This window comes from Branchiostoma belcheri, unplaced genomic scaffold, assembly GCF_001625305.1.
Source record: "Branchiostoma belcheri isolate BF01 breed outbred unplaced genomic scaffold, Haploidv18h27 scaffold30, whole genome shotgun sequence".
Taxonomy (NCBI): Eukaryota; Metazoa; Chordata; class Leptocardii; order Amphioxiformes; family Branchiostomatidae; genus Branchiostoma; species Branchiostoma belcheri.
This window is the reverse complement of record NW_017803910.1, coordinates 2,937,999-2,950,739: the sequence shown is the minus strand read 5'-3', so window position 1 is coordinate 2,950,739 and position 12,741 is coordinate 2,937,999. Positions and strand designations below refer to the sequence as shown.

General features: G+C 43.7%; 1 pseudogene; it reads left to right on the top strand.

Annotated features, from left to right (window-relative positions):
• The first annotated feature begins 2,139 nt into the window (after positions 1–2,139).
• Positions 2,140–5,690, top strand: LOC109474203 (annotated as a pseudogene).
• The last annotated feature ends 7,051 nt before the right edge of the window (positions 5,691–12,741 follow it).

Here is a 12,741-nt window from a genome sequence, read left to right as displayed (position 1 = left end):
GAAGTAAGTACAATTTGGCACACAATTTGACGAAAATATAGATTTAATCAAGCTGCTTCATCAATCTCCGTTAGAACCAGGTGCATTTACAATATAACATATTACCGGCAGAAATTATTGTCCAAATTGCAGCAATGTACGCATTCTCATGTGTCGCCATTATCAAACGTAGAAACCCGCCAAATCTATTGAGGTAACCTCAAAGAGACTGGCATATGAGGCAATGGAGACGTTCAACGACTTCAAAGACTCATCCAATTGCCCCTTCATTTGAAGAGCTTATTTTGAAGCACTCGGCTGCTTCGATCCCTCCTCCTCTTTCCGGGGTAAGTAGTATTGTCCTGAATCTTTATGAGACTTTTGCTTGTGAGCTGTAATGAAAGCCAGTGCCACAGAAAAGACGGTCACCGTAGATTATAAGTGGTAGAAATTTTTTTGTCCCGTTTCCTAAAAGTACACCATTAGTCATTATAATTTCATCACAAATGTTCTGGTTTCTTCACTTAATGTTTATACAACAGGCCCCGAAGTTGTGGCGCTGGGAAACAAGCATTTCATCACACGATTAAGGTGAAGATAAGTACATAACTTCTGTTGAGTACATCCTCTTGGATTGTACCCTAATAGGACGCCCCACATTGGAAGAGAAAAACATATCCAACAAGATAAAGAACCCAGCACACCTATTAGTAAGAGCAGGGACCCATCCCAGTGTGAGTGGAACCACATTTAAAGTCTGATCTTACGCAACTTGTAATAAAAGAACTAACACCTTCAATCAGGGTCTGCAATGCAAACAAATCCTATATTTCATTTCTTAACTCCCACTAAAGCAATAAACTAGGTAAAACGGGGGTCACAATTACCAGATACCATCTGTAATAGGATGTCGAAATTAAAACGAATGAAGGAATGGCCTGTTTCATCATTATTTGAATGTCGCCGACATGGTAACCTGTTAATGACACGTTGGAACCCTTATTAAACCTAATCACTCCCTGTCACCATGCAGTGATGAATCGCCAGTCGCTTAATGAAGAAGAAGAAGCATTTGTTGATGCGAGAAATGAACTGTATAATTGTATTGTCAGCAGCCAAGATACATGGAAACCCAGGCACGTATCAAACGCTTCGGTTGTTACTCTCCCGGTCCTGACGACGAATTGCCTTGTTGTATGGTTTTCCGAAGCAGAACGGAATACAAAGTAGAGGCATTTGCAAATTATTCAACGACAGTATTCAAAATAACAGTAGGCTAATATATAGCCTCCGTCAATGAGGTGCATGATTAGGCTAATGTAATGAATGTATGGTTGTCAGGATCGTTTTTAACTCTTCCAAAGAATGAGCTCAAGACAATGACATCACATGCTGCGTTGTGGTTTGGTATATCTGCTTGGTTTAACAATATGCCAGTCAAATGTACCTTGTCCATGCCTTTCTATTCTAATGAAACCACTGTTTTTGTCTAATGAAGTTGGCTATGTTGTTAATCTCTCAATAGAATAAAAGACTTTCTTAATTTTTGTACTTATTTCCTCATTTCTATAGTTATCAAATGATAACTCATGTCTTTAAGAACAATACATATTACAACACTTCCTACTTTACACGAATATTACATACAATAGCAAAAGTATCGAAAGGAATAAAATGTCTTTCCCCTGCCCACTGGGTACTCGTTATTCAGTCATACGCCAGATTATGCTGGTTGAATGAGTAAATGTAAACCAGTTTCATGGTTTCATCACCGAACTTCCTGACAAATGATCAGTCCCGAGTCCTAACATCCTCCGCGCTCATCGATAGAATGAAAAGATCAGAACAAAGCAGTGGGACGGCGCAGGCACACAACCAACTTACGAGAGGCAAAATCCCGTCCAATTTTCGCCGGCCTAGTTATGATAGAGGAGTGGACCTTCCCAGAGCCACCTGGACGGCTGTGCCATTAAATACCGCCTTCTCCGATAAATAGACCTGCGTCTGGCCGGGCCCCACTACGTGGCCTCACAAGCTAATGAGCTACCGTGGATCGATTCTGCCAGCTGGCTGCACAAAATAGTCCCCATCACACAGTTGCCAGAGAGTGTTATTCATCCTGAGACGTGTCGACAGGAGAGCAGACATTGTCTCCGAGGTGCTTTTCCGGCTGCCTTTGTCTCCGTCGGATGTGCAGCTTTTTTTCCGGGGAGTCTGTCAGTTTTGTTTGCTTGTTTTGTTTTTCTTTACTTCGCTACTCCGTGCTCTGAGTGCAATTGCGCTAAGTGGAAGATCACCGAGTCAGCGGATCCGTTAATAAATGGGGTCAGCCCGAGAAGGAGTACCATTGTCCGGATTAGACGCGCCCAATGTGGGAGTGTGATTTGAATCCTGGCCGCCAGGAGGTAGGGCTTAGACATTAGACGGGCTGAAGTAAGCTGCTCGTAACATACCTTCCGGAGTTGGCGGCTTACGTTCCCTCACAGATGGGTGTGCTGTGATCACTACAAGCGTTACGGTGACGACAGCGCGACGTGGCGACCATGCAGTATGTCTTTCCTTAGTTCCTGTCATCCCCGGCTGCGTGTAAGCTGCCCTACGGACGGGGAGCCCGCGCTCTGACAAATTTGCCGTCAGCCAGCGAAGTAGGGACACAGAGCCACGAGGACCACGCCGCTATTCTTCAACGGTAAGCACCCCTAGCATACTATTCGTTATGCCGTTTGAATTGTGAACCAGCCCTCTCGCAAAGAGAGGACGGGATGATGGAGAAATGTTCGCGCCAATGGGCGTCGCCTTCTACCGTGGTGTGTTCGCGTCGCCGAGTTTCACGATGTTAAGGCCAACCATCATGGCCTGCTTAGTTCTATTGATATTTGCGGAGCTGCTGGATACATCAGCAGAGGCTGCCATGACGTGCCCGAAGGAGTGTAACTGTATAGAGGAGGACCATCATGTCTTGTGTAACGCCCGCCAGTTGAGCACCATTCCCAGGAACTTGCCTAGGGAGACCACGAAGCTGGAAGTGACCTGGAACAACATTAGAAGAATACCGGAGGACGCTTTCTCCAACCTGACTAACCTTGAACTCCTCCACTTGCAAGGAAACGCCATTAGCAACCTGCCGTATAACGCATTACAGAAACTCCCGGAACTCACATTTCTTGTGCTCAGTGAGAACCACCTTCGTGACTTTCCGTGGGGCGCAATCAAAGACAAGGTCGAACTAACCCAGCTAAGTCTGAACAACAACCAACTATCCTCCGTTCCACCCAATGCGTTAAAGACGTTACGAAACCTCCAAAGGTTAAGTCTTGAGGACAATCAGTTTTCGACTTTCCCGACGGATTTTTTCCGAGGCTTGCCCTCGCTTACTCGTCTGACGCTCCACAATAATCCCCTGAACTGTAGCTGCGGCATGCGGTGGTTAAAAACCTGGGTACTGGCCAACATGGAGAAAGTGCCGAAAGCGAAACAAATCGAGTGCGCTTGGCCACCGCATCTCAAAGGAAGGCGACTAGTTGAGGTAAATTTCACCTGTCAGCCTCCACCAATTTTCGTTTACCCCAGAGAAATCATTGTCCTAGAAAGATACACAACGGCGGCTCAATGCATCGCCCTCGGGGAACCGAAACCTTCAATAAGTTGGGTTTCCCCCGACAGGCAAGTCATTGGGACGTCTAAGGGACGAATACGCTCTCTCGGGGCTGGCGTTCTACTGCTCAACCGTGTTTCCATAGAGGACAAAGGGACGTATACGTGTGTAGCGTCAACGCCTGGAGGCTCCTCCGTAGCGCATGTGGTAGTGAAGGTACAGACAATGACGAGCGCAGACGCCCCGCAGGCGCTCCCGTCCTCCACACTCCAACCCCCAACAGTACCCCAGAACGGAAACAGCCTGAAAGACCAAAAGATCCAACCAATTTCGGTTCGAGCCGAAAACGTGTCACCCTACGGAGCCAATATCCTCGTAACGTCGAATACGAGCTACAACAACGCCGGCCCTCTGCGAGTGTATTACCGCGTCAGGTCCGATAAACTATCTCCCGGATACACATTTCTGCTCAAAGTCGGGGTCAGGAATTACACCTTTCAAGAATTCACTCCATCAACAGAATATATAGTCTGCATGAGCCAGAAGATAGAGCCGACGCTGGAAGAGTGCGTCGTGTTTGAAACTTTAGCAGAAAAGAAGCCAGATTACACGGCGTACATCGCTCTCGCCGTCTGCATAGGGAGTCTGTTTCTTGTGCTCATTTTCTCGGGACTGGGCTACTGCTGCGCGCGATGTCGGATTAAAAAGAGGAGGGGGCCCGGGGGAGGTCACCACCACTCCCCGCAAGCGTCCCACTCGCGAGACACGGACCTCAACACCGGCATCAGCCTGCCCACCATCTCACAGCAGGCGCACGAGCACATGATCCCGCCGCCAAATTACTTCACCAAGTACGAGAACGGGTTCGTTATTAGTCGTAGTATTGAGGTGTAGACAAAGATGATATAGTATTAATTGCAGCAGACTTATCATTCTGTCTTGTTCTGCTCTGATGAGAAAATGGCTAATCAAGAATATATTCTCTAGTTGCAATCAAAAAAGCAAATTGTTAATTTTGTTCCAGGCAGAGGAAATTATCCCAGCGTAGTTTGGACGTTTTAATCAGCCTGATGCAGAATTGATGTAGAAGAAGGTGTGTGACAGCGCATTCAGACAACGCGGTCGATCTGAATTCTGATTGGTCCAAAGGAAGGCTGCGGTAATCCCCTGACATTTTGTACAGATGTACAAAGATGTAAATATGTAAATTGTGGATTGTGGTAGGCTTTGTGGTTCCTTGAGCTGTCAATGTGCTCCGCTTCAACGAAAATACGTACTATAGTCACTGCGAAGTAGTGGACAAGAAATGCATACAAATCAACCCCTTATCAAAGCAGTATAGACTATGATTTATAGCAACGAAGCAACGATTCGACACAGTATGACATCGTCTGAATGTATATTATTTCTTCGTTTCTCCATCCGTTCAAATAACTCACCAGGGACAAAAGCTGAACTAGAAAGAAGCACGATTTCTAACATCTGGCAATAATGCTGCAACAGACATATTGGTCTTAACTATAAATAAAAAGATATGGTCATGACATTTCCGACTGGCGGGTTTTAGATTATTCATTCTGTTTCCATGTCAGTAAGTGTTTTGTTGCAAAACAAGCACATCGAGAAATCTCCATTTGTGCAACACTGGTATTAATTTCCAGGCATTGTAACTGCGGTGGGTATTTATTTAACATCACGGTTCTCCTGTAAAGGTGTGCTTTCCGTTAAATCATTGTTTTACGTGCTTGAACCGTGCTAGGAATAGGAGAGGGACATTTGCGCGCAGCCACTTGAATGCATTGTTACTGTGCATAGGTGAGGCATAAAAGGGGGCGCTGTTTGCAACTCAAGGCTAGAAATACCTTACAATGGCTAGGCCAGAGAGGTTGCGACTTCCTCGCTGCAATCCTGAAATTCGTAGGTTCCCAAAACGGCAATTATTTCCTTGGTTGGGTGCGAACATCACACTTCATTCCTGCACGGTGTTCTTTGACGACCGCGGTGACATTTAGAGTGATTGTACATTCTGTTTCATCAAATATTTAAGAAGCGGCTGGGATCAGAAGTTCTCACGTGTGAAACGTACAGGAGACTGGTCTGCTTATAAAAGAATTACCGAACGTTGGCGCTGTCTCCGTGGTCGTCTTTTCCTGACCCCTATAGAGAGAGTTGGCTTATGCCAAGTTGGCATTCAATTAATTATCCTCCCGTAGCTGCAGCTAACCGTACTAGCATACAACCAGCCGTTTAAACACCCCATGGAATTTCCTGCGTTGCTGCATGCGGCAAAACTTGGTGCAAATAACAGTTAGACTTTATTGCACATACCGCGCTTCTGAAATATTCATGGCAAGATGCAGCTCTGAAAGCCTATCTCAACGAGGGATAATTATACTCCCTTTTCGACATACAAGCGGCATTATGGTCGTTAGCATCTCTCCGCCGATGCCTTGTCCTTGAAACCCACACCGATTTTATGCAAATTGTACAAGATCACTGGGCAATCGCTATTGATGTCTTGATCTACAGGGACCGACTTTTCGAAGTCATTTTGCTGATGATAGCTTTGCTTTTGTAGGTTACTATGCGACATCGACAGCTGTTGGCAATAAATAACAGTCAATTGAAATGTCAATTCTATCCATATTCAAGTACGTTTGGGATGCTGTATTCCATTCTTCATTGCTACAACCAAAATGTATCTCGTGGCATTCTTGCATTGATTTTCTCCCACTGCAAGCTCTATCAACAGTAGTTGAAGTTCAGTTGAAAAGATCAGCATACAAATTACCCATTGTCAGTATTTTCCATCCTTGCTGCTAGCTATACCCTTTACATAGAAAAAAAATCAGGTGCTCCTCCGTCTCCTCTAAAAGCTGCATCAGGACCGTAATGACTGGGAAACTATCCTCATCTTTTAGCAATATCGATACATCCGGGATACTCTGTCACTGATTTCACTCTGAGTGCAATCCTGGCCCCCTAACTCATTGCCAGCAACCATATTCCCCACGCCAATTTCGTAAATGAACCCCGACGCCATTCCCGACAATTGGTCTTTGGAACCTCAATTGCAAGACGAACGGTTTATGTAGTTTAGCTGACACGTATGAAACCGTTGAGAAATAGCTGCCATTGTGGATGATGTATTTGCAATCATATAAAGGCATTAGATTGTTTGGAGCAAAATTTACCGCGATGCGTCTCCATTAGTGGGTCGTAGCAAATAGCCCAAATTTTAAAAGCCCTAGATACCCTTGACTCCACCTTTGTGTGTTTTGCAATCGTGCTAAGTGGTCATGATGAATGCTCTTAACACCAGAGAGTTATCGTGACCGCTGCTGCGGTGATACGAACTCTGTCTTATCTTTAGGGCCACATGATATCTTATCGCTTCTGCTATTGACCACGATTGCCTGCAATAAGGCCCAAACATCTTTCTTCGTGATGATAGTACTACCATATTGCTTAACGGATAGCCTGGAGAATCTAGTACTTCAGCCAATATGATCACTGCCATTACTGGTGAAAAACTGTCCTTGGGCTCCGCCCGGGAAGCCCGCATAGCTTTGTCAAAGAAAAGTTTATAAAGTGTCGGTAGCGCCGCAAACTCCCCGTGACATGATAGCACATGATCCATGCACACGCCGGGCAAAAATAGACTTCAACGATCGGCAGCTCTTCGAGCAAAACATTGATTTTGATTTCTTTAACATAAATTCTGCTTGCAAAGGTGGGTTTGGAATATTCCTTCTATGGATAGCGGCGCCCCCGGCGTCTTTTAAGATAAGAAATGTCAGGGTCGACGAACTCCTTTGAGTTAAAGCAACATGTCCAACAGGCATAACATCTATGAGTTTTTATGATATTTCCGTTGAAGCTTATGTCCCCACAATTCCTACCAAACACCCTTAATACTAGCTTTTAAGGATACGAAATGCTAAGTATTGAATTGAATTGCCCTGGAGCTAAATCCAACAGGAATAAAGATCTTATTGTAATATTTGTGCAATGCGTGTAAAATGAAGCTACACTTGCTCTGTCGCTGATAAAAACAAGGAACTTCAGTATATACTCAATACCTTTAGGGGCGTGGCCAGTGTAAAAGCATGTTTCTTTTATGTTGGAGTTTATTTTTACCAATTTCAGTCCGAAATTGTACATTTTTGGTTCCCGTATAATGATATCAATGTTTGCACGCATCGACTGGTGTGTCTGTTTATGGTTGTATCCGGCAGCCTTCCGTATTCCGTTCACGGGCAACCTGCTGTGATGTATCGTTATGGACAATGCCGTGAATGACATGTTGTTAAGGGCGACGAGTTATCGATATACCTTTTGTCGTGCAATTTCCAGGGTCTTGAGCTCAGTCGATAACGTCCAAACCAGCCACCGGGAACCCGTGACCCGCAGTGGCCTACACTTGGTCTGCCGGTTGTTTTCATTTCGTTCATCAAGCATTAAACGTCGTATTCCCCCGCATTTCCGCGAACTATACTGATGAAACCGTTATATGGTGCATCGAGGGAACATATAGCTTCCTTTACAGCATTTCTACGAAAGTTGTGCTCGTGATAAATCAGATTGGTAGATTAGAACTGGGCTATTGTAATGTTCAGAAGCCACGACCCGGTACATTTTGTTGTGCCAGGTTTAGCCGTATATTATAATAAAAAGCAGAAGTCGTTACATCCAGATGGTACACTACCTCCATAAAAATCAATCACTTATGGTTAAGGGAACATAGAAGCATAATCATATACATTCTGAATACTGAATAAAGCGAAACATAAACGTATCTAAACAGAAGCTGATTGGACATTTTTAGGATTTTCCTGTATCCAGTTTGTTGATATAATGCTTCATATCAAACTTGATATTCCTTTGATTTGTGTCTTAAAAGTTACATACCGTATTTTACATTTAAGATCTTTAGGATGACGAAAGAATCAAATTGAAGTGGTATTGTTTGTGTCCTCTCCAACATTATTCTTCCTTCAACTTTTCAAAAGTGATGATATACTTTCAAAATTTCAGAGCCATACGAGTATCTACCACAAAATATATGCCGAGGTAGTTAATATTGTCCATTATGCTATAGCATTATGGCATTGCTGACAATTATGTTCATACATTTGGCATATTACAATTTTCATGTTTATGGCAATCAGCTAAAGTATACCTTACCGCGCCGAAAGCCGAACGAAACAAGTGCCGCAATAGGTATTTGACTATAGGAAAAGGCCTCCGGAGAGAAAACCAGCCAATAGCGTGGCTTGTTTTATGAGCGGTCTTGCTCCCGGCGGTGTCGGAATGATGAATGTTGTACCGCTGATCTTGGACTTGGCGAAAGTGCGGGGTAATTTGGCGAGTGACGCCAGCGTAATCTCAAGAACAGACATTCCTAAATTATCCCTCAACAGACAAGTAACTGCAGTAATCGGAGTAACGAATCTGGAATTCTTATCAAAAGAAATCAAGTTAACCAGCAGACTCCCCTCAGTAATCATATGCTTAATCAACATTAAGCTACCAAAAATACAATAGTCAGAGCCATCTATGCAAAGGGAAACGCCTTAAATACCAGCTGGGTACCATTACTGGTGGCGGAAACGTCTCTCTTGTGTTCAGCGGGCCTAAATTTCATCAACACCAATGTCTCCTCCTAAATTAATACATGCATTAGCGGGATTCCCCAAAATGGAATACACGGCGTTTATGGTGAAAGATGTAATTATGCAAACGACATGGTGGATTATCTTTACTGCACATGATATATGCACAAACTGGGCTTCTCTGACACCCTATCCACGTATACTCACTTTGTTTTTCTATAGTATGCATGTGGACATTCGTATATGTCAGGTAATATTTCAAGTGTATAACCCCATTGATTTGCAGGCCTTTGAAGCATATGCAATGAGCCAACAGCAAGAAAAAATGCATTGTAAAGGTGACAATAAGCTTACGAATCCCTACGTAATTAATGAATAAATCTACAACGTCCCCTGGTAGCAATATATTACAACCAGTATGTACAAGACTTCATGAATGCTATAGTGGTATAGAGAGGGTAACGGAATTCCAACCATTGTGTTAGCTTGCTTTTGTTGTTATTCAATTATCATTATTTATTTAAATTTGGTTGTGAAAGACATGCAAGCAGAGCTGTCCAACTAGCCTTTTGCTATCACAAAGGTGCTTATAGTATGAAATGTAATTGTGCAAGCCATTTTTTATGATGGATTAACTTGAGCTAATGGTGTCAAATGCAGTTAGGGGTAATCCATCGTAAAAAGTAGTTCGCATAATTACAGTTCAGACCATAAACGCTATGTTTACACGCCCCTGCTGACAAAACACAAAAACAGGTTGCTGTTACTTTAGCATTCAGCTACAGTCTGACGCTTTGCATGATAATCTTTCTCAAATGCAAACAGCTAGAGAACTCATTCTTTGCTATACATACTTTCCATGATTCTGCAGACTATGATTTTCTTGCCATTGCCGTCACCATCTTTATTGGTCGGTCGCCTTTGATGTGATTCTTCAATTAATCATTCGGTACCAATATTACAAACCTTCTACTAAGGCAAGAAGGGTCAAAGAGACCAAACCTTCGTGTGATTGGCTGAACATTAGATGCAAGTACAAATCCTGAAATATTCACGAGGTTTCATGTACTTTATAATCACAACTTACAGATGCCAACAAGTAGTAAAATGCGACTGCATACATCTCTTAAATATGCATGCAAACAACGTTCTGACGCACCCATGTAAGCAATGCTCCATCGTCACATCGATCCTACAGCTACGTAGCTTCTAATTCCAATCACACATCAAGGAAATAACCTTGACATTAAGAAGATACAGGGTCCTTTAAATTGCATCAACCTTGGCGGGAACAGAACGCCACAAACAAGATTGCCGTTGTTGCACAAGAAAATAAGATTGATTCCAGCGTACAACGACCACACTAAGCCGAGAGGGATATTTTCAATGGCAGTTTATGTGCTGGGGATTCACCATAACAAATTCCATCACATTCTCTAGAAAGGTCGCAGGAGTGAAATGGACAGAAGTCCTGCCGTGAATACGAGTGTCGCCGATAATAGAAACCCCAACAGTACAATCCTGGTAAGCCCCGGAGTGCTTCCATTCTGTGCACGCGGGGAAGACATTGTGTATATCAATAAATCTGCACCGCTGAGTCCCTTGATATTGGATCAAAACAGATCCCTGTCTTTCCCGGTCTCTTGTAAGTTATGGCGAAGGACCAGATACTCTCACGGTCTGCCGCAAAGTTACATAAATCCACGCCATGAAGGCGGAAAAACAACTACCCACAGCATTACACAGCAAAAATCCATCACCCATTTGCTTCAGAAATGGGCACCTTGATAGAAGAATTGAATCCGTCTTCTTGGACTGTACCATAGCGATAGCTTTTTACAATGTCCATTTTCTGCTGTTGACGGATCATTTACTGGCTGTCGTCACTTTTGTCAGGCGCTGACCACCGGCGCAGGTCAGTCTCCTGAGGGGGTCTGGGATTAGTTAACACTGGCACACAATCACTCACAGTCACTACAGCGGACAGACCTAAGCCTTAAAGATTAACTCTGTGTCTCCATAATAAACGCGAGCGTTCAACACTTTCCAGATTATTATCTTCACGTTATTAGTAAACTTTGTGTACTATACATCAAACATCGGGTAAAGTTGCTTCTGGTATTGTGACCTAAGCTAAATGATTTGGAGGCATGTCTTCGCAAGTGTGTGGGTGTTCTCATGAGTAAGGGCTGAGGATGCAACCTTCGGACATTAACAGGCGTCTCACTGTAATATTCACCGAATCAATAATATAATACTGACCTTCGCGGCCAGCTCGTCTTCAATTACAGAATTAAAGTAACGCCGAGGCAATCTTGTGACTCCAACTTTTGTGCTGACTCAATAGCGAGCCCGTACAACAATCGTGTCGAAGATGAAGCGTTTGAAAGTGATGGATAGCATAGCACAAGGTTGTGGAATATAAACGAGCGTCCCGTATATTGCGCTGCACAGTGAGCACCCAGTGGGGGATTCTTCCACACGCGGAGGTCTTTCTTCTGCGCGAGAAAGGGTCAGGGGATGAGGCGACGTGCTGAAACAGATAATTGAAGTAATTCATGGAAGGATATGGTCCAGAGAAGTGTTCAATCACCCAGTCATATAAAGTGCCAAGATAATTCCTTAAGAGTATTTCGTGTCAGGATGCAGGACACCGATAAGTCATCTTACTGGTGTCGGGCTATGATATGCAAATAGGGTAAAGTCAAGATATATACCGTACAGGAGGGTTCTCAAAGCCGCGTGTCGTTAATCGTTAAGAAGCTGATGTGTTTTCTTTGTGTATGGGGTGCGAGGCCACGTGCAAAATGATGTAATCTGCAGCCTGTGACGACATGTGGAGAGGTTAACTGAAATTTATCATTTCTGTGATATTAGAACGTGGTCCAGGTAATCCAAATAGGTTGGCGTGTGCGCAAAGTGTTAAAGTTAGTCAGGTCAAGTACAACTTCCAATGGGTTTTGTGTACGAGAATCCGAATAAGTTTCAAATAACGCCTTTTGGCGTGCAAGGTCGTCAAAAATACCAGATTATTGCCACTCTTACGAGATACCATTTTGATATTTTTAAGCCCACTCGCCACAGATTATTACCCACTTCTACCGGTAACACAATCCTGTACCAGGGCAATGTACACTGTGTAACATCAAGATGGACAGCTGCGGCCTACCCTAAAACGTTGTAATAACTCACACTTCAATGCAGTCTGTCATTTACCCCATACTTACGGGAAAACCATAAGGAAGCATCACTGACACTTCCAGTAGCAGGTAATATCTTCCTCACTCTCATAAAAGCTAGGATGGAATCACTTGTAAGCCTCAAGGTGATAGAAGTCACGTGGATTCCTACGTCTATATTATGTCATAACGGAAATACAGCCCTAGACCCTCAGGCTTTGAAAGCAGGCATTTCCTGCATATGTTGCATATCTTGCATATATGTTGCATAACCTTCAGAGCCCGTATAGGACTTGTGAGCCACAGCCGGACACACAAGACCTGATGTGATGTTCATTTGGTCATCGTCGACTACGACGGACGAACAACAGTG